Source organism: Equus quagga, chromosome 4 (genome assembly GCF_021613505.1).
Source record: "Equus quagga isolate Etosha38 chromosome 4, UCLA_HA_Equagga_1.0, whole genome shotgun sequence".
In the NCBI taxonomy this organism is placed as follows: Eukaryota; Metazoa; Chordata; class Mammalia; order Perissodactyla; family Equidae; genus Equus; species Equus quagga.
The window spans coordinates 100,773,318-100,794,432 of NC_060270.1; the positions used below are offsets into that span (position 1 = coordinate 100,773,318).

The window sequence follows — 21,115 nt, forward strand, 5'->3', positions numbered from 1 at the left end:
ATGTTGTTGTGAATGGGATGATTTTATCCTTTTTTTGTGGCTGAGTAGTATTCCATTGTACATATATATACCATATCTTCTTTATCCAATCAGTTGCTGGGCACTTCCAATAACTATTCTTTTAATATTGTACAAACACACAAAAAAAATGCAGGATACTTACTAATTTTACAAGGATAATTGCAGAGTAGTAGATAGAGGCGGGAAAGCCAAATTAAAAAGGAAAAGAAAAGGAAAAAAAAAGAAAAAGCAGAAAAAAGAAAAGACCTATACTAAAATTGCTAGTATGTATGATATAATCACATACATACATTGTTATAAAATTGTACACATATGTGGACATGAAAAAAAATTAAGATAAAAAAGGGGTTGCAACCAAACTTCCTGAAGGAATATCCAAGGAATTTATATCAGTATTTGGATGCTCTTGGGCTTGCAGTCTCATAAAATATAGTCTGAAGTGGCCATGCAGGCAGAGCACAGTCCTTGATTATTTTCATTTGAAAGATGTGTGTGCGCGTTTAGCTTGACTATTTTAAGGGAACATGGGTCAGTTCAATCTGGTTTTACAGTTTACTCCAGAAATCAGGAAACTTTCTGTAAAGAATCAAATAGTAAATACTTTAGGCTTTGTTGGCCATACTGTCTCCGTCACGGAGAGTGAAAGGTGCTTCACATATGGATTCCAACTGCCCCCAAAATTGGGAATTGTTCCTAACCAGGACAGACATTCTGGAGTAACTATATGAGGAGGAATGATGTTCCTAGAAGCAGTGAAATCTAGACCAAAACTTTAATTGTAAAAAAGGGTTTCTCAGGAAGGGTTTCAAGATCGTATTCTCTTTACTTGTTTTTATATCCTTTTAACTACTGACTTTGGGGACTGAAAATTATTGCTGCTAATCCAGCAGAAGCTAACCAACAGAATGTCTTGGATATTCATTTATTAAATGTGGCACCTTCCAATTAAACTTGATGAGGGGAAAATTAAAATTCACAAAATCACTAAATCAAGGGTATATATTATTTTTAACATGAAAAGAATTCTTTACATCAAAGATTTAAAATAAAGGATCTTTAAGCTATGTATTCCTTAGAAGGAAGAGTCCTCAACCTATAGACTATTTCTAAATAATAATAAATATTATATATCTAAAGTTACCCGTAAGTTTAAATAGTAGATCCTCAAGTTGGTTGATGCTATGAGGTCTCCTTCTCTGGGGATTAATTAGATTCCCATTTGAGAAGAAACTGACATCCTTTGTTTTCAACTCAGGGACCTCCCTATAAGCACACTTATCTCATCCCAAGTATTACCTCCTGTTCCTCCAAAGTTTAAGAAATAACCTACTTTTGAAAATGATTTGATTTATAAAAAGCAAATATAACCACACCTTTTCAAGATCACACCATTTAATGCAAAGTAAAGAACATCTGTAAGATTGTCCTTGCCATCGAGAAACATCTTAGAAAGTTAGGTTGCGGGATGATAAAAAGTGGGGAAAACAGAAACTTTGAAATTCACTATCTGACAGAGAATTCCAAGCTATCAAGTAGTTGAAGAAATACTTAAGTATAAGAGTAAAGGGCTCTTATGACTGGAGTCAAATGACAGACAAATTATACTAATAGTAACTAAGACCTTAATTGAGAGAAGTTGAGTTCAAAAAGGGAAATTAATGTGAGTGGTGTGGGCAAGTGGTGAACTAAGATATTTGGATAAGAAAAGGTGTGTCAGAGTTGGTCATAAAGATAAAAAGTTCAGCAAAGGAAGGTCAAGTGGGGGAACTCTGTACAAAAAAGGCAACCATGGAACCTAGATTGGTCAGAACAGTTCCAATTTCAAATATGTTGCCTGTCAAATCATTTTGTCCTGATTTTTCATTCAGAAAATACAGTCACTATTGTACCTATTTGTACTTACAATTCCTAACAAGTCGTCTTTAACGTAGGAAAATCTCACTAATTATTTATTGATAATGTTAATTATCTAGAAACTCAAATCAGAGACAGTACATTAAAAAACAATAACCATTCTTAAAGAATAAAAACATACTTATCAGTGGTCTTTACATGTTTACTAGCAACAATAAGAAACTAGAGTCTGGAAGGTTTGTTTACATAGGAAACTGGTGCCACACTCACCTCTGATGATACCATCAGTGCTGGCTGAAGACGAAGCCACAATCTGCCAAAATCTGAACCATCCCTTTCAGGTTTGGGTCTGTAGAGAAGTTACCGCTACCAAGTCTGACCGCCATAACTCAGGAAAATGGTGTAGTCATTCCTCTTAGTGTGGAATACACTTCAGAACAGGATGTTCAGGGGATCTATGTAATATTAAGCCCCAGAAAAACAATGTTAGCAGTGGTTTAGACATAGAATGTAATAGCTAACAATTATGGAATGCTTACTATGTTCCAGGAACTTTAATCCTTTCCACAACACTATCAGGGACAGCTATGGTTACTAACCCCATTGTACAGGAAACCTAGGCTTGGCAAGATTAAGGAATTACTCAAGACCAGAAAGGTAGTAAAAAGTAGGGCTGGGACTTGAACCCATGCAGGCTGGTGCTTCAGGGTGTGTCTATCCATAGCCACAATGCTACAGGTATACACAAACAGGCTGGGAAAAAATTATTTTTATAAGAAGGACAAATTAATTTCCTTAAAAGTAGTCTGTGTTCACTTTATCCCATACCAGATGCTTAATCTTCAACTCACATCCTAAAAAGTTAGACTGGCATTTGTGCCAACTTTAAATAACAATAATCGAACTTTAAATCCTTAAAATTTGTAATGTTTTACAAAACTGAAGCACAGTCTGTTAGTATCCAAGACAGTGAAATGAGGATGATAGTGATAGCACATTCCCTTCAAATGAGATGACAAAGAGATACATATAAAGCTCATACTTCATTTATTGGAATTATTTGGAGCCAACGAATTGCTTTAAACAACCTAATAAAATACGTCACTTTAAAAATCAAGTGCCATCAGTACGCTTCCAAGTTTCAATTACGTATCTTTACCGCTAAAGAACTTTTATGTTTGATATATTATTCAAAGTCCACATATCACCTAAATCCACATAAATTGTGGCTTTTTCCTCTAACCCACTGCCTTTTATTAGTACTGATTTACAGCTTAGTTTACCACATTTACAGGTTTTTGAAAGTTTCGTCTAATTTTCACCAGACCGTTTTCCTCCCTCTTTCTAAATGGATGAATTTTTACAGCAAAAATCTGTAGCTACACTATTAAAGATTAGTATCAAGATTATGAAAGATATGACTGTAAAAGTACACCATCACCAAGACCGAATTACAAGAAACGAACGGTCCCGGACAAATTGGCTCCAACCCTCAGAGAGGGCTTTGCAGACATCAAACAGGGCGGGCAGGGAGGGGGAAGAGGAGAGGTCGGGAAAGGCAGTGCTTGATTCAAGTCAATAAACATTCACTGCGCCACTTACCAAGCGCCAAAAAAAGAAAAGAAAAAAAAAAGAGCTAGGCAGTATTTCGAGCAGTGGGCCCCGCAGGTTTGCCGGAGGGGGCAAGAGCAGGTGGCGGGGACTCGGGTGCCGGGGAGCGGCAGGGCTGGCTCAGAGCCCCTCGTCACCGAGGCGAGGGCGGCCAACCAGGGCCGGGCCTCTAGCGCCCGGCTCCCGGCGCCCGCACGCTCGCCGGCCCAGCCGCCAGCCCGCCGGCCGACCAGCCGCAGCCGCTTACCGGTGGCGCCTCGCTGCCTCCCCGAGGGCAGCCCTTCAACGGTTGCCGCAATCAGAGCACCACCCGGCGGCGGGGTACGTCGAGCCCGCCCGCAGCTCTCGGGTCGCCGCAGCGCCGCCACTCTCGCGAGAAGCCGGCCGAGTCTGCGAAACTGGGGGAGGAGAAGGGAGGGGCATTTAACGTTGGCGGCTGGTTCTGCGCCGGATCCAGGAGAGGGGTGGGCGCCATTGTGCTTCGCTGCCGACTGCTCTGCCTCACTGAGAGGCCTAGAACTCGGAGGAGGTAGCCGGCGGTGTGGTCGCTGCGAGCGGGACGCGCCCTGTTCAATGCCATCTCGGGAGCAGGGGTAATAAGCTGCGAAGCTCGGGTTTCTGCCTCTCGGGGTGGTGGTTCTGGTGAAGGCCCGCGGGTGGGGGAGGGGAGGACACGAAGCGCCCGCCTGGGTCCTTTCTCTCTAGCTGGGGTGGAGGAGCTTGATCCGGGACCGCGGCTTCGAAGGGGGAGCCGGGGGCAGGCCCGCTCTGCCGGTGGCCTTTGTCCCGTGGCGGAGTTTGTGATGGGTGGAGGGGACGGATTGCGCTTCTTCCTTATAGACGGGGGGATGGGTGAGGGCAAGGGGCTTGAGCCCTGTGTGGCCTTTGGCGGCCTCCTCTTCTGCGGGCCTGGAGGGTCACGAGTGTGGTATTTAGAGAGCGCGGTGTTGAAGGCGGGGAGAGTTAGGGCTCTGCCAACCCGGCCTCGAATCGAAGAGACTTGGCCAGCCCTTTAGATGGGGTGAAGATTTGCTCATTGATCCTTCCAGTTCTTGAATATCGTGATACTTGGGAGTCCTTTTGTATTGTAGTAAATTGTTCTTCAAATTGAAATAGGTGATATGTATAAAAAACGGACCTGTTGGCATAAGAAGTAAAAATACGGAAGGCACCAGTATTAGCATACTCCCTCATTTTGATGAAACTGCGTAGTAAAGATGAACGTGTACACACACCAAAAAATCCTACACTATTAATACTTTTTTCCTCCGTACGGATGTAAATATTAATATATAGGGACAGTCTCTGTCTTGGTAATAAATTCGTCGCGACTAATCTCGTTGGCACTTAAGAGTAAATGTGCCAACTGAAATTGGATTTAGTAACATTTCTTTTCGATCTTGTAGGACTTTTTAGGTATTATAGGTATTTTTCTTTTTTCATTGTTTTACATTTTCCACTTTTCTTACTCCTATCTATCCATTTCTGTTTAGAACTAAGAGGTAGGTTAAAGACGAATTTTTGATGTAAAAATCGAACAGTATATTGTTAAGGCAGACACAGTGTAACCAGATTTTTTTCGTGAGATAAAATTTTGTTTCAGAAATGGGCTTTCATTCACAGTTCTACAGCATTTTGTGAAACAAGTGGTGTATGAAGATTAAAGTCAGAAGATTTGGGTGTAAGTCTGGATTTTGCCATAATTATTTAACCTCTTCAGATTTCCTTAGAAAAACAGGTTAATTCCTAGGGTTGAGGTGAGGATTAAATTAGATGAGGTTGTGAGAAGCAGTCAACACGTTGGGGGACATAATACTTGCAGAATGAATTTTTAATGGATGTAAACAATTGGAATTGTTACGTAAAGTCCCATTGTTTATATTCACGCATTCCAATTGTTTATATTCATGCATTGTGATCAGAATAACCCTAAAATTTTACTCAGCCTGTAGTATGTCCCCCACAGTGGCTGACTGCTGGTTCTCACACACAATAGTGTATATAAGTTCTGTACTACAAGTATTTTTAGATAAGAACTTTTTACAGCTCTTCTTTTACCCTAAATTATACCACGGATGTTAGCAAGGTCAGAATGCAAAGTCTTGGGTTTTTTCCAAAGTTGCATGCTGGGTCATATGTCTTGAGTAAGTGTGATTAAAAATTCCTACTTACTTAAGTACAAGTGATTTCTCTTTCTGCCACATTGGCAGGAGAGCCTATTTTCCCAGATATAGCACAAAGATGCCCCTGTATAGATACGCACATATATTCTACGTGAAGGTGTCAGATAATCAGCTTGGACATAAAAAGTCATCCTTGGCGCTCCAATTTTTAATCAGCTCCATATATCCACTTCACACAACTCTTCATCTGGTATGTGTTCAAGAGTTACCCACATTTTAATATTTTGGGAAAATAATTTTAATAGTGCAAAATTATCAAACATTGTAGAACATTGTACATTACAAAAATGTTTTACATCATCTGGTAATTTTTTGTTGTATTCTGGCTACTAGATTAGGGCTTCACATTGCAAGAATTCTTGACACAGCATCTGCCCTCCACAACTCACAATTTAGCCGTCCAACTAGTGTAAACAACTACTGCTGTTACCTTAATACATGTGTATAGTAGTACCATGGACGCACAGAGGAGTGTTTTATCTTGAGGGAAGTTTTACAGGAAGTATTGTTTAAGCTGAGAAGTGAAGGATGACTAGGAGTTTGATAAGGAAACTGCAAAGTCATAGTATCATGGGTTTGTTTGAGGAATGGACAATTTGTTCCCCATAGCTGAAACAGTTGAATGGAAGGTTACAGCATGACATGAAAGACCTTTTGTACTGTTTTGGAAAGTTAGTGCTCTGTGCTGTTGGGAATGGAGAGCTATTGTGTCCCTAAGTGAAATAAAAATCATTTTTAGATTGTCTTTGCTGATACATCCTTCTGTTACTATGGGTAATTAAATGCCAGTAAAGAACAGTGGGAAATGCATTGGTGAAATGCACAGGCTTGCATCAAACCTTATTTTTAACCAACAAATTAAACTTCAGAACTAATGAACCTTTCAATTGTTAAATAACTGAATCAACAACTTATCACATTAGGATAATTACAATTTAAAGTAAGGTTTTGGATTCCTAAGATCTACTTGAATTCACTAAAGCAAAATTCTATTACAGCAAAATAATTCATCTTCTCATTATTCATTATTTTGCAAAACTTCTATCTGTAATACAGTTTCTAATCATAACATGAGCCCAAAAGAGGGGGATAACATTATAATTTGAGAGTGGCTGGGGTTTAATTTTCATTGATCTTAATTTTTAACTTTTCTACTCTATTCTAAAGTTATATAGTCAAGCTGGTTTTTCTTGCTCTCGAATATATTTCTCTGTGGCTCTACCGGTTAGACTAGATAAGTTGAACATCTGGTTTTAAAATCACTTACCTCTCTACACCCACTTTTGTCAGCAGCTTTAGAAGAGGGCAGATTTTGAACCTTCAAAGCTAGTTCTCATCTTTCCTTTCCTTATTGTACTTTAGTGTAATGTGTTTGAGAAACTCTCACTTTCCAGAAAAAACTCTAAAATGATCTCCACTTACTGAATGAACATTGAAACTTCAAAGGAGAACAGATTATTTTATGAAGTACTCTATTGTAGACTTAATATCATAGTCATGTTTTCTCATGGAGATGTTAAACTTTTTTCTGGTTATTATTTTTCAAGACCTGGGTAGATCTTTATTTCTTAAATATTTGTCAGCTAAAAATCAAGAGGCTTTTTTTTAGAAGACCCATAGAGTTCTGTGTTTTTAAAGCACTTTCCTCATGTAACCACCCTTAGTTTCCATGTCTCTGTGTTCACTAGGATTATTAAAACACTAGGATTTCCCATTAAGAAAAAAAATTTTCCCCCAGAAGCAGATTTTTTTAAACAAAAAGATAAACCAAATAGACGTAAATAATGGAATTGTAACTGCATTTGTATTTCTGGAAGACTATTGGCTATTGAAATACATTGGTATTTTGTGTGATCTCTTTGGCCTTCGTTGCATGAATTTATTGCATGGTAATGTTGTGCTTTTGTTAATTCAGTAACTGCAACTTCCCTGGTGTTTAAGACAAATTCTAGGTTAGACCGTGAAATAGAATCAAATTTTTCATAGAAACCGGGTACATAATGATAATTGTAAGAAAGTAAAAGTTAGGATAAGTTATGAAGCCCTACTGTATTACTGCATACAAACTGCCTGAAAACCTAGTGGATTGAAACTGTTTACTAATATTTTACGGTTCTGTGTGCCTCTTGGACAGTTGCTGGTTTTGCCTGGGTTCACTCATGTACCAGCATTCAGCTGAAGGATTTCTCAGGCTGGAAGGTCTAAGACGACAACACTCACATGTCTGGCAGTTGGTGTTAAGCAACATTTAGGCTTTGCTCCATATTATCCTTTATGACATGGGAGTCTCAAGACAGCGTTCCAAGAACGTGCAAGTGGAAACTATGAGACTTCTTACAGCCTTGCAAATCGTATAATGTCATTTACACTGTATTTTCCTAGTCAAAGTAAGTCTCACAAGGCTAGCCCACATTCAAGGGATGGGAGAATAAGATTCCACCTCTTTAGTGGCCGGCCCTGTGGCTGGGTGGTTAATTCGTGTGCTCCACTTCAGCGGCCCAGGGTTTCGCTGGTTCAGATCCTGGGTATGGACATGGCACCACTCATCAGGCCATGTTGAGGCAATATCCCACATGCTACAAGTAGAAGGACCCACAACTAAAATATACAGCTATGTACTGGGGGAATTTGGGGAGAAAAAGCCAAAAAAAAAAAAGAACAGATTCCACCTCTTTAGTGCACACCAGCAACATCACAATGCGGAGGTGTGTGCTTACTTGAATGGGAGGGATTTGTAGCCATAGTTTGTCATTTACCACAAGTTGCTTAAGAGCATTATAAGAACAGGCATCCTTAAAGATGTCATGATTGGGGTTTGCTTTAAAATAGAGGATGGTAAAACAAACAAGAAGATAGGTCAGATGTTGATAATTGTTGAAGACTTGATTGATACATAGAGATTCATTATTATCTTTACTTTTTGTGTATGTTTGACATTTTTCATAGTAAAAAAAAATTTTTAAGGCATACTCAGGTAATCTAAATTCCGTTTTGTGAAGTGATTTTAACCTTCTCGTCCACTTAGTATTTACTAAAATAATACTTAATTGTTTAATATTTATTACTTCCTTTTGGTATGTAGGTACTAAGAAGGGTAAACTAGCAGTACTGCAATTTAGGAAGTGAATTATTTTTAGGAGTTACTTATAAATTTTATTGTAATATGAGTTATAAAAACGTCTTTTTATTTGCAGATAACTGTTTCCCTTGATTATCAAAGTAAGACAAAGTACATTAAAGAAATTTCAGAAAACTGAGTCTAAAGAAGAGAACAAAACCCAAACAGAGACATAGTAAAATGTTAATAGTGGCTATTTTTTCCAGTGTTTTATATAGAGTTATATATGTAAGGTGTATAAGTTTCTTTACCCTGCAGCAATTGTTTTCCTGTACATAAATATGAATGACTTTTAAAAAAGTCTTTTTTATTACATGTTAAAGACAAATTTCAAATAATGAAAAGCCAGAGTGTCGACTAAGCTGTTTGTATCAAAATCTCTTAACACTGATGGTATTGCTTAATAATAGCTAGTATTTACTGAATACATACTGTGTGCCAGCAAAGCCCACAGTATACCTGGTACTGTTATTATCCCCATTTTGTTAAGTGAAGAAATTAAGCCTTAGAGGGATTAAGCTTAGAGTCACACCAAGTAAGGGACAGGCTTCAAAGCTTGTTTGCACTGTTAACTATCGTATTTTTACAGATGGTGAGAAATTGGCTCATACTAAAAATTGGGCAATGCTTAATTTATCTTGCCTAGCCTTAGTTTCCTGTTTTGCAAGGATTACCTGTATTAATGAATATATTGAAAATGAGCAAACAGTCTTAGTTGTGGGCTGTACTGTTTGTTAATATGGATGGAGCTGGGGCCTTTTTGTTTGTCTGGTTATTTGGTTTATGACTACTATGTGACTCTTAACAGATCCTGTTAACAAGATTGTTGCAGTAATGGGACATAGTGATCTTCAGAGTGGTGGGAGAGGATGCATGTTATTTGAAAGACTCTTTATAAGCAGAATCAACGAAAAACCTTTGAGCATTACACTGGTATTTCTCTGATCTTAAGAATTAACAGCTTTCCAAATTTGGTAAACCAAAAATCTAAGCCCTACTTGGTAGGCAACTTGTGGTAATGCTCAGAGAAAGCTTTACTCTTAAATAAGGTAATAGGTAGAACTGCTTTGTTCCAGGCATTTTCCTATATTGCCTGAAGTTTTTCAGTTTACTTTTTCATAGTGCCCCAAATTCTACTAATTAGACATAAACAGTGGAGGGAGGCACTAAGGCTGACCAGATAGGAGGTACAGTACAAGCAGAAGGCATGGAGGTAGCACATGTATGGGGAAAAGTAAATAGATTAGTGTAAGTGATTGAAAATCTCTCAGCCCAAACAGTTCTCCTGTGTTTTCAAATATATTTCCAGCAAGCTTCTTTACCTCTTCTGGGCACTTCAGACTACTCATTCTTTACAACCAGTTTATCTTGGTGTGCTTCCTTGTCCTCCACTCCTGACTCCCTGCAAAAAAAGAAAAGAAAAATGTTTGTTCTTCATCAGTAGTTTGAATAATCCCTCCCTTCCCGCCACCCCCCAATTATTGGGTAAATTCTTTTCCACTTGAGATGTATTGAATTTGCTTTCTGTTCATTTACTTTGGGTTTTCACTAATTTGTCTTGGAACCAGCATGTCTCTTCCTAATAACTTGTCCTTAATACTGATTTAGTTTGGGGGATTTTTTGTTTGTTTTTAGCTGATGCTGTTTGAAAATCTCTAGCAGCTCCTAAGCCTGAGTCTATAGCAGTGGTTTGTTCCTCATGGTTCCACAAAGGTAGTAAAATTAATAGTGACTTTCAGTATTGTAAGAAATGCAGGAAGCTATATATGAATCTATTATTATAGGCTAGGCAAAACTAGATAAGGTTTTTTTGGACTGCTAATTGTTTCATCTTTGAAAGCTCTAATTGTTTTCGGGAACATAATTTCTGGGGTCCTGAGGGAGAGCAAAAGTACACAAATTACTGGTAGTAAAAAGCTTCAAAACTGTTGCCTTATTAAAGTAAAAAACTCCTGAGTAGAGGACACAAGATTGACTTTACAATCTGGGTATAATCTACTTTATGTATTTATTTCCTTCAGATTCCTTTTGTTTCCTGTTTCCCCTTCCATGCCTTCAATTTCACGCCTCATACATTATTTTCTATTTTCCAGGTCTTCTTCAACATGCTTTAGCATCTTTATGCCTTCCTCTTTTCATGATTTTATTCTTCAGAGGTCAATTCAAATGTTCCCTCTTCCCAAGTCTTTCTCATCTTGGCTCCCAATTCGATGCTCCCATAACATTTTCGGTTTTGTTTTTTTTTAAGTATAATGATTTTCAGCAATCTGGTATGAGTATCTAATGTAGCAATTAGTATAATTGCTAATTATTCTGGTTGATAATTGTTGGGCTTCTTGACTCTGATCCTTCATCTGTTTTGAAAAACTTTCAACCAATATCTCTTCAAATTTTTCTCTGTCCTAGTTCTTTCCTTCTGTAATGTCAATTAAATGTACAATAAACTTTCCTACTCTTCCCTCAGTGTCTCTTAAATCCTCTCTTCTGTATTTACCATCAGCTGGTTTTCCATACTTCATTCTGGGTAATTTCTTCTGGCCTGTTTTGCAGTTCCCTAGTTTTTCAATTTTGCCTAGTCTACTGTTAAATGCATCAGTTTCCTAACATTGGGGCCGTCTCTTCATCTGGTTTTGTTGACTCTTTTATCTCTTGGCAATGGGTTGATTTTTTTTCCCTCTTGTATTTTTATCTTGTAATTTTTGATTGAATGTCAAAGATTGTAAATAAAATAACAGTAGAGACTGAGATAAATAATATTTTTACCTGGATATGGACATATTCCACTTCTGTCAGACTGTTAGTATGGTGGGTTGCATTGGTTTAGTCTGTAGTTGAGCTGGGTTTGAGCTTTATTGTTGCTTTATTTACCTTCAAAGTATTCCAGTCGTGGACTGCCACTGCACAGTGCTTAGTATGAGGCCTGGGGTGCCAGAGGATTTTTTTCAGTATTCTTTCACCAGCCTCAAATTTCCTGAAGGCCCAGCACATCTTCACCACAGAGGGGTGTCTTTCAGGCTGTTGTAACTCCCTCAGCAGTAGACATGGTGCAGGGGGTGGGGGGAGGGCGGGGGGGTGTACTTAGTTCCGTGCATCCTTCTCCAGTCTTAGGCAGGCTCTGTGTGCCTGATCATCAGAGGTGAGGTTGACCCAAGATTTCCTGCCTTCTCCCTGTCGTCTAGAGTCCAGAGTGCAGGCAGATACCCTGCCGGTCCCCTTCACTCTCCCCCCTACCCCAGCAGCTGATCTCTGCCTTGTATTAGTGCAGAGTCCTTGCTGAAAGTGGATTCCCTTCAAACAGCCGATCCCACCTTATACTCATGCAGGGTCTGAAGCATGGATGAACTGTTTCAGGTTCTCCTTCTCTTTTAGACATAGGCAGGCCCTGCATGGTCATACTACAAAGAGTGAGATTCTTTCAAATCTCTCGTCTGTCCTCATTTTTTTCTTAGGCACACTCAGTGGAGGCCCATGGAAAGACTCACCTTGTGTTGGGGCTCCCAGAGTTTCTGAACTGTCACACTCGCAAATATTTGGCCTTTAGGAATTTAGGAATTTGGTACATTTTAGCTGTTACTACTTATCAGCTTTCATGGTGGCCACCTTTGTCCCATCTCTCCTTGTGAAAGGGCTTGCTATTCTTTGCGGTTCATTTCATCTGGTTGCCTTGCAACCTCAGCTCTGATGGACTCAAGAAAAGTGAATTTTAGATTATCTGGCTTACTCTTGTTATGTTAGAGTAGGAGTGATGTTCTCTTGTGGCTTTCTATATACTAAGCAGATATGGAACACTTCCCCCCAATTTTATTTGATTTATTTTGCTTTAAAACATTCAAGCAGAGAAAAGTTGGGAGAACAGTAAGATTAATATGTGTATAACTTGACATATATTTAGTAGTCGCTAATTTGCCATATTTGCTTTGTATCTATATAGATTATATGTCTTTACATATATTTGTTTCCTTAAATATGTGTTCTTATTTCAGAACCGTTTAAAACTAAGTTGCAGACATCATGACACTTTACTAAAATTCAGTTCATATTCAGACTTTCTGTTAATTGTTTTTTGAATCAGGATTCAACCAAAGTTCATGCATTGGATTTGATTTTGTTTCTTTAGTCTCCAACTAGAACTAGAAAAGCACTTCCATGTTTTTTCTTTGTGACATTGACTTTTAGAAGAGTCCAGGCTAATTATCCTACAGAATGTCTTCCATTTTGGATGTGTCTTGTTCTTATGGTGTCATTTACATTTAATTATATTAATTGTATTTTTCTGTTTAGTCCTTTTTTCAGGGGCTTTACTTTTTTCAGTGTCCTCTTACCTGCACACATTTTTCAGGCTTCTCTTTATTTAAACATTTTAAACATAGTTATTTTATATAATCTCTCTGTGAAATACTTGATTTGATGTTTTTGTTAGTCTATCTTTTCTCTTGTCTTTTGTGTCTCAAGGACCTTGTTTGCGGTGCCTTGTTTCGTTGTATGCTTAGTTATCAACCTGCTTATTATACTTGAGAAATTGTTTGTAGAAGTTATCTGAAGCCTAGCATGAAGGCTCATTCCTCCAGCAAGATTTGTGTTTGCTTCTGCCAGGTTCTTGGTGGCTTACTAGACTGGCACCGTCTTAAACCAAATTCACTGTTTGAACTTATAATTACCATCTAGGGAACATCAGTCTTAGCTGCAAATCTGCACAATAACTCATTTGCTTCTGTTTTAATTCTTACCCTGTCGTGGCCCTTTGGAGTCCTGCTGATTGTGATGAGGTGGCTTGTTAGATTCCTCACCTTATACATGTCTTGGGCTTTGATTTTCTTGCATGAGACAAGCAAATGAAAATTCACATTTTCTGGAATTCACAAATGCCATCAGGGCAGAAGTGGCTTTTGCACTCTCATATCTCTTGGATTCCCATTTTCCCATCATTATTGACCTAGTAATTCCTTATTACCTTATCACCCTTCATTTGTATTTTATCTAACGTTTTTCATTGTTTTGGAGGAAGAATTGGTTTGAATAATCTGCAGAACTGAATATTCTGTCCCACAGTATTTTGTGTATCTGCTATTATACTTGTATTATATTTATTTTATTTCATTCATAACCCCACCCCTGAAATATGGATTCAGGAGATAGGTTTTATTATTATATTCCTAGAGTTTAGTACCCTGCCTGGTATATTACTCAATAACTAACTTTAATTTCTTTATTGGGGGGGGCGGTGGGGAAAGAGTAACTAACTTAAAAGTTGAACTGGAACGGGGTGGCCTGGTGGTGCAGCAATTATGGCACTGCTTGGCAAGCCATGCTGTGGTAGGCATCCCACATATAAAGTAGAGGAAGATGGTCATGGATGTTAGCTCAGGGCCAGTCTTCCTCAGCAAAAAGAGGAAGATTGGTGGCAGATGTTACCTCAGGGCTAATCTTCCTCAAAAAACAAAAAAAGTTGAACTAGAACTAGGATTTTTTTAAGGTAGTACATAGTTGGAAATGAAGCGGAAAAGGTAGGTTAGAATTCTGGATGCTAGACCAAAGAATTTAAACTGCCTGTTTAAGGTGGTAGAAAATAATTGAAAGTTTGATTGGGAATTAGTGCCATCACTAGTAGAATGAAAAATAAAAGAAGAAATGTGTGGATTAATGATGAGTTCCCTTTAGACGAAGCTCTGCGTAGTATTATTAGAGACAAACTTTGTTGGTTTTCCCAGAGGAGGCCTGATATCCAAGTAAATTCTTGCTGGAAAACATTGTAAAATTCCATTTAAAATTGTCTATTTTACTATAAGTTGAGAGGTAGTTTTTCAGTTGTGTTTAACATATGACTGTGAAATTTTGGTAACTTGCCGCATCAGGCACAGAATTAGTTACAGAATTGTGCATGTCAGGTAATGACTTAGAATTCCTTTTGGCTTTTTACCTGTGCTTACAGAAAGTTTAAGGTAAGATTATTTCCACAGAGTAGATTTGAATTGTGCTGTTTATAGGTAGGAAAAACTTTTTTGGTCTAAAGATCCTTAATAGTGTTCAGCAGGCCACCAAAAACATGAACTTGCTTTAAAGAGCTCTTGAGAGAGTTTCCTAGGAAGCCCAGTGGAACGAAATTACCTACAAGAGAACAGTCAGTTTTTTTAGTAGCTAATAGGCCACGGGTTTATGAGATGGACAGACTATGTAAATTGTGGAGTTGGTATAAATACCTGTTTTCCACTCCTGCTTATATCAGTCACTATTAAAATTCCTCAAGGTGGGGGGCGCATTTAATATAGTAAAAGTATGACTAATTAGGTAAACAAGCAGTTACATATCAGCTCCAGAGAATCTTCACCCATCAGACTTTATTTCAGAAGTTGAAAAGTTCCTCACATATTGATCATAAGATTTTTGTGGTTTTGTGGCTCATTACCTTCTTTCTGAATTGGAAACAAGTTCTGGAGAATGGAAAATGTGGCCTCTTGCAGCTGTCACTGCCTCAGCTTACTCAGTCATAGATGTGTTGTTAAGGAACATGAGGACACAGTTATGGTGGACCCATGAAGGCTAGGACTTGAGTCGGGCTCACAGAGAGTACACATTAAGTGTTATGGAAGCTTCATAGCAATGATGGGTGCTGTATGCAAATTGAGTGGCAAGGCATGGCAGACAGGTGCATATCTCTTCTGCTCCAGCTCCACTGTCCTATCTGACTTCACTTATAAAACACAGGTTCAAAGATGAAATTAGTAATAGTTTCGAGATGTTGGCAGCAAAGCTGTTAATCAAGCACAGGGCCCTGTGTGTCTTCATAGGTCACACACCTATGAGACCAGCCTGGTGATAAGCTTTCTGTCTTATCACCAAACAGAAAGAGAGCTCAGGGGCTGGCCCCATGGCCCAGTGGTTAAGTTCGTGCATTCCGCTTTGGCAGCCCAGGGTTTCCCCAGTTCCGATCCTGGGTGTGGACATGACAGCACTCATCAGTCCATGCTGAGGCGGCGTTCCACAAAGCACAATCAGAGGCACTTAAACAACTAGAATATGCCGCTATGTACTGGGGGGCTTTGGGGAGAAGAAGAAAAAAAAGATTGGCAACAGTTGTTAGCTCAGGTGCCAATCTTTAAAAAAAAAGAGAGGGCTCAACTGTACAACTCTGGAATCAAATCATAAAGAAATTTAGGTTTAAAGAAACACTGTATAGTGACAGAAGGAAACCAGGAGACCATTATGTTGACCATTGAGGAAAGATTATACATATGAACATTTTTTGTGCTGTGCTCTTTAAGTCTTGGTTAAAAGTATTAGGCTTCAAACACCTTTTTTCTGCTAGTCTTATTCTTGCTTATACTTTTCCCTTTACAGCAATTATAACTGTTTAAGCTATTTATTTGTGTAGTTTGTTTTCTACTAGACTACAGCTTCTTCATAGTCGCTATCTCAGTATGTTCAATGTTGTCCCCTCACCTCATCCCCTTGTTTAGTATTAATGTGCACACTAAGCATCTAAAAAAAAAATGTATTTGTTAAATGAATGAATGAACTTGAAAAGATGCCACATAGTACCTTGTAAATAGTCTAGTAGAAGTTTTTCAAGGACTGCACATTTTATTTTTTTTACTTTTTTTTGTGCTTTTGACCTACAACTTATGTAACCAAATTATATAAGTTTTCTGGTAACACCTACCTTGTGAAAATTCAATCAATTTGTGTAGAGGAGTTGCCAAAAATAGTTGAATACAGTATAAATTATCTCTCAGAGGACGCTGCCTCTTTGCCTTTTCCCAAGAGATTTGTTTTGCGCAGATTCATACTAGGTTAGTTTCATTCTGCAGGTAAGAATTGGGTTTAAATGTAGTCAGAGTAAACTACGAGAGGTATGATTAAGAAGCATTATTGTTAAAGAACCATTTGTAGGCCTGTTCTCTTAACAAGCATTTTGTCATCCTGTTTAAAATCCTCGGATCATATATACGGTCCCTGTTTAGTATTTTTATAACCTTCTTGATAAAATAAATATGCTACTTGCTAAATCATTTATGGGCTTTTGCATGTCAGTGTTTAAACATTAATATTCTTTCTACTAGTATATACCTTCTTTAAATGTCCAGTTCATAAATCACCTCTTTTTAATAAATTTTGTATGGATGTATGTTATATAGTTTATAAAAAGCTTTGGAAAGATTTATGTTAGGTAACCATATGCTTTTATCATTCAAACCAGGCCACTTTTAAGAGACAACGGAAGCACTATTAATAATTGTCCTGGGATAATGAGCACAAATTAGGACTTTTCTGGCCATAAACTAGGACTGTTCTAGGCAAACGAGGAAATATGGTCATCCTACTTAAAAGGAAAACAGAAGTCCTTTGCCCCATCCTTTACCTCATTCCCAGTCCCACTTTCCAAAGGCAGTGACCCTCAACTTTTTAGCTGTTCTAAAATTTACCTTCACATTTCTACATGATGTGTTTATACTGTTATTTCATGTTTTTCAATATTACTTCTATTTCATTATCCATCATTGTCCTTACTTCGCCTACCCACCTCCATCCCCCAGCATGTTTGTAGCAAAATTATTGATTTAGTAGTCTGTTTACATTATTATAATTATGTAAATATTAGAGTTCACCCAAGCATAGCAGTACATCCTTTCTTGAACAAGAGCTGTATTTTCCCAGATTAGAAAATTAATTTATAAGTTGCTATTTGTTCTGTGTACTCAACATTTTTTTCCCAGTGTATCATCATCTCTGCCACATGCCAAAATAGTTTCCATATGATGTTATTTTTTTTCTTAGAACTTTACTTCCATTATCTGTGATCTTACTCCAATCTGGATCGTTTGCTCCCTATGCTTTCTGCATTCTTTTGTTATTGTTTCCTAGATTCCATGTCTGGTTCTTTCATTCTTTACATTCCCATTTTCCTAGGACATGCTCTTCATTTAGCTTCCTATGATTTTTGTGGGGGATTTTGATTGATTGTTTTTTTAAGATCTTGCATGTCTAAAAATTTGTTCTATTCTTTACCCCAGTCGTTAGATTGGAATTCAAGTCTAAACAGTTTTCTCAGAACTATAGGCAATGCTTTATTGTTTTAAGAGTTTTTAAAGTTATAATTAAGAAGCCATTCTGATTACTGTTCTTTTATGTGTGACTCACTTTTCCACTCTTGTAACTATAAGATCTTCCCTTTATTTCTCCTGTTCTGAAATTTCAAGGTGATAAATTGTGATGAGTGGTCATCTTTTTTCTCTGATCCTGCTAAGTACTTTTGAACCCTTTCAACGTGGAGATTTGTGTCTTTCAATTCTAGAAAATTTCTTTTATTGCTTTGGAAATGTTCTCTCCTCTATTTTCTTCTTTCTATCTCTGTAACCATAGTTATAGTCATATGATAACTCCCTTAGACAATTCTATTTTCAAATTAGATTTTCTACATCTGGGAGGTTTCCTCAGTTTACTCCCAATCCTTATGTTGCATTTATTTCAGTGTATCACATTTTTTAAGTGTATCGTTTTAAATTTCCACAAACTCTTTGTTATACTCTGATTGCTTTCTCCAGCATCCTGTTCTTATTTTATGAATGAATGTCTTTTGGGATAGTAGTTAGCTTCTTTCCGCACATTTTCTCTAAGTTCCTTTTTTTGTTTTTTACTTTGATGTTAGAGGCCTTCCTTGGATACCAAGTGATCCTTGATGTTTGTCTATTAGAGAGAAGGACTAAAAAGCTAATTAGAAACTCTTGGTAACTAATGGACCTTGCTGTTGGGTAGGATGGTCAGATGACAAGTTAGCTTTGTAATTGGGAGCATTCCAAATGTCAGTATCCAGAAATCTTATCTCTGGTGTTTTGTTTGGTGTTGTAAGAGTAAAATCCCTTTATCTCCTGATAGCATTTTAGAAACAGATCAGGAGAGTCCTTGGGTCTCAACATTGAATATATAGATTTGTTTCTTATTCGCTATGCTTACCCTGCAAAGAAAGGGGGAAAAATTGCCTGTGAGATCCTTATTCTCTGGAGAATAAATATCCTATTTTTGGAAGAGTCAAGCTAGAGGAAAAATTTGGGGTTTTACTGCTTCAGCTACAGATTTTAGTTCAACAACTTCTTTTCAATTTCAGTCATCATCCCTTTTTATGGTACCTTGCATTTCTGGGTCTTGATTCTTTCTATGGGGCAAAGGCCAAATGCTTTGCTTATAGTTCCTACCTCTTTCTTGGTGTGTAGCTTCATCCTGTCTGCTGAATTACTCTACCTCTCCTCCTACTTTTGATTTTCCAAATATATATTGAAATCTCTTGCCTTCTGTGGTTGCCTTTCCTGTCCTTTTCATAGTTATAGCTTTTGGATTCATTTACTGTCATTTTATAGGAGTTTTGGAAATAGGGCCCAAAATTAGCGCATAAGAGTAACCTGTCTTGTTTAACTTGAAGTTCAGAACTGTTATTTCATGACCCTTTTTGATGAGCTTTCTTTGATTTAATCATATCCCAGTATGACTTTTACTCTAGTTTCTCATTAGCTAGATATTCTTTTTTCTTTTTTTGAAGATTAGCCCTGAGCTAACTACTGCCAATCCTCCTCTTTTTGCTGAGGAAGACTGGCCCTGAGCTAACATCCATGCTCATCTTCCTCTGCTTTATACATGGGACACCTACCAAAGCATGCCTTTTTGCCAAGCAGTGCCACATCCGCACCTGTGATCCGAACCAGCGAACCCCAGACTGCTGAGAAGTGGAAGGTGCGAACTTAACTGCTGTACCACTGGGCCAGCTCCAGCATTAGCTAGATATTCTTAGTTGAATAATTTTAATTGCTATTGGGCTTGTGTTATATCTTTTTTATGTTTGTTATGTATCTCCTACGGCATTATACACCATATGTTTGTTGACGTTTTTTGCTCTCTTCATCCTTTCTTGTCGTTGACTGATAGCGTGTTTTTGAGACAAATATTCTTTTGTAGTAACTTTTAAAGTAGAAAAGATGTAATTGATCCATAACTTAGTTGAGAAGTTAATGAAGTTACATGCTGAAAATAAATTAGATATTTTTAACTTAAATGCCTAAATTTGAAAATTTTCATAAAGCAAATATACCTTATCCAAGCTGCATATGAGATGAGTACATCTGTTATTACTTACCTTAATTTCAGTCCACTACCAGAACAATAAGAGAATAATTTTTTTTTTTTTTCCTGAGGAAGATTAGCCCTCTGCTAACTGCTGCCAATCCTCCTCTTTCTTTCTGAGGAAGACTGGCCCTGAGCTAACATCTGTGCCCATCTTCCTCTACTTTATATGTAGGACGCCTACCACAGCATGGCGTACCAAGCAGTGCCCTGTCCGCATCCAGGATCCGAACTGGAGAAGCCCGGACTGCCACAGTGGAACCTGTGCACTTAACTGCTGTGCCACCGGGCCAGCCCCAAGAATAATTTTTGACCTCGAAAGTGGTTGATTGGGAGAAGTTGAAGAGATTATTGTGATTCCTTTTTATTTACTACTTTGTTTTGCCCTTCTCTTTTTTCTGCTCTCAAGACTGGTGGCATCTCAGTTATCCAGAGGCCTCATTGTAAATCCTTGCCTCAGAAAATTTTTAAAGTTGTTTTTTCAATTTATAAAAGTAATGTCTTGGGGCCCGCCCCGTGGTGCAGTGTTTAAGTTCACACCTTCTGCTTTGGCGGCCCGGGGTTCACTGATTTCGGATCCTGGGTGTGGACATGGCACCACTTGTCAAGCCATGCTGTGGTAGGTGTCCCACATATAAAAAACTAGAGGAAGATGGGCACGGTTGTTAGCTCAGGGTCAGTCTTCCTCAGCAAAAAGAGGAGGATTGGAGGCAGATGTTAGCTCGGGGCTAATCTTCCTCAAAAAAAAAAAAAAATGTCTTTGCAAGCAGCACTATTTTAATAGCCTAAAACTGGAAACATTCTAGTGTCCATCCACAGAATGGGCAAATAAATTGTGTGGATTGATACAATGGAATACCATATAAACCATTTAGGGGGAACTTACTGCAACTGTATGCAACAACATTAATGAATCTCACAAATATAATGTTAAGCAAATGAAACCAGACATAAAAGAGTATATATTTTATGATTCCATTTTTATATATATTGTTAAAAATCAGGCATAGCTAATGATGACTCTTAGTGTGGGTTGAGGATTATTTAGTGAAAAAAACTTAGATTTTTTTTTTTCTTTTGAGAAGAGTAGACAGGAAATCAAATTACATTATATCGTATGATGTCTTAATAAAAGAATTTACAAAATGGAAGCACACAAAGAAAAATGCTTGTTTTAAGACCATGACCAGGAATTGAATGGGGAATGTATAGACTTCCCAGG

General features: G+C 37.9%; 2 protein-coding genes across 24 annotated transcripts in view; one reads left to right on the forward strand and one right to left on the reverse strand.

Annotated features, from left to right (window-relative positions):
* BAZ2B (bromodomain adjacent to zinc finger domain 2B) overlaps nt 1-3,885 on the reverse strand; it is a 391,257-nt gene extending 387,372 nt beyond the window's left edge. For 16 of the 20 annotated variants that reach the window (XM_046658345.1, XM_046658358.1, XM_046658357.1 and 13 more), the window contains exons 1-2: nt 3,734-3,884; nt 2,146-2,330 (exon numbers count right to left, since the gene is read on the reverse strand). The gene's annotated coding sequence lies outside the window, so the exon portion shown is untranslated. Of the gene's footprint in view, nt 1-2,145; nt 2,331-3,477 lie in introns of all 20 variants that reach the window. The other 4 variants (XM_046658349.1, XM_046658355.1, XM_046658352.1 and 1 more) reach the window with 2 other exon arrangements.
* A 39-nt stretch (nt 3,886-3,924) lies between these two features.
* MARCHF7 (membrane associated ring-CH-type finger 7) overlaps nt 3,925-21,115 on the forward strand; it is a 52,113-nt gene continuing 34,922 nt past the window's right edge. For all 4 annotated transcript variants that reach the window (XR_006888211.1, XR_006888210.1, XM_046658366.1 and 1 more), the window contains exon 1: nt 3,925-4,079. The gene's annotated coding sequence lies outside the window, so the exon portion shown is untranslated. The remainder of the gene's footprint in view (nt 4,080-21,115) is intronic.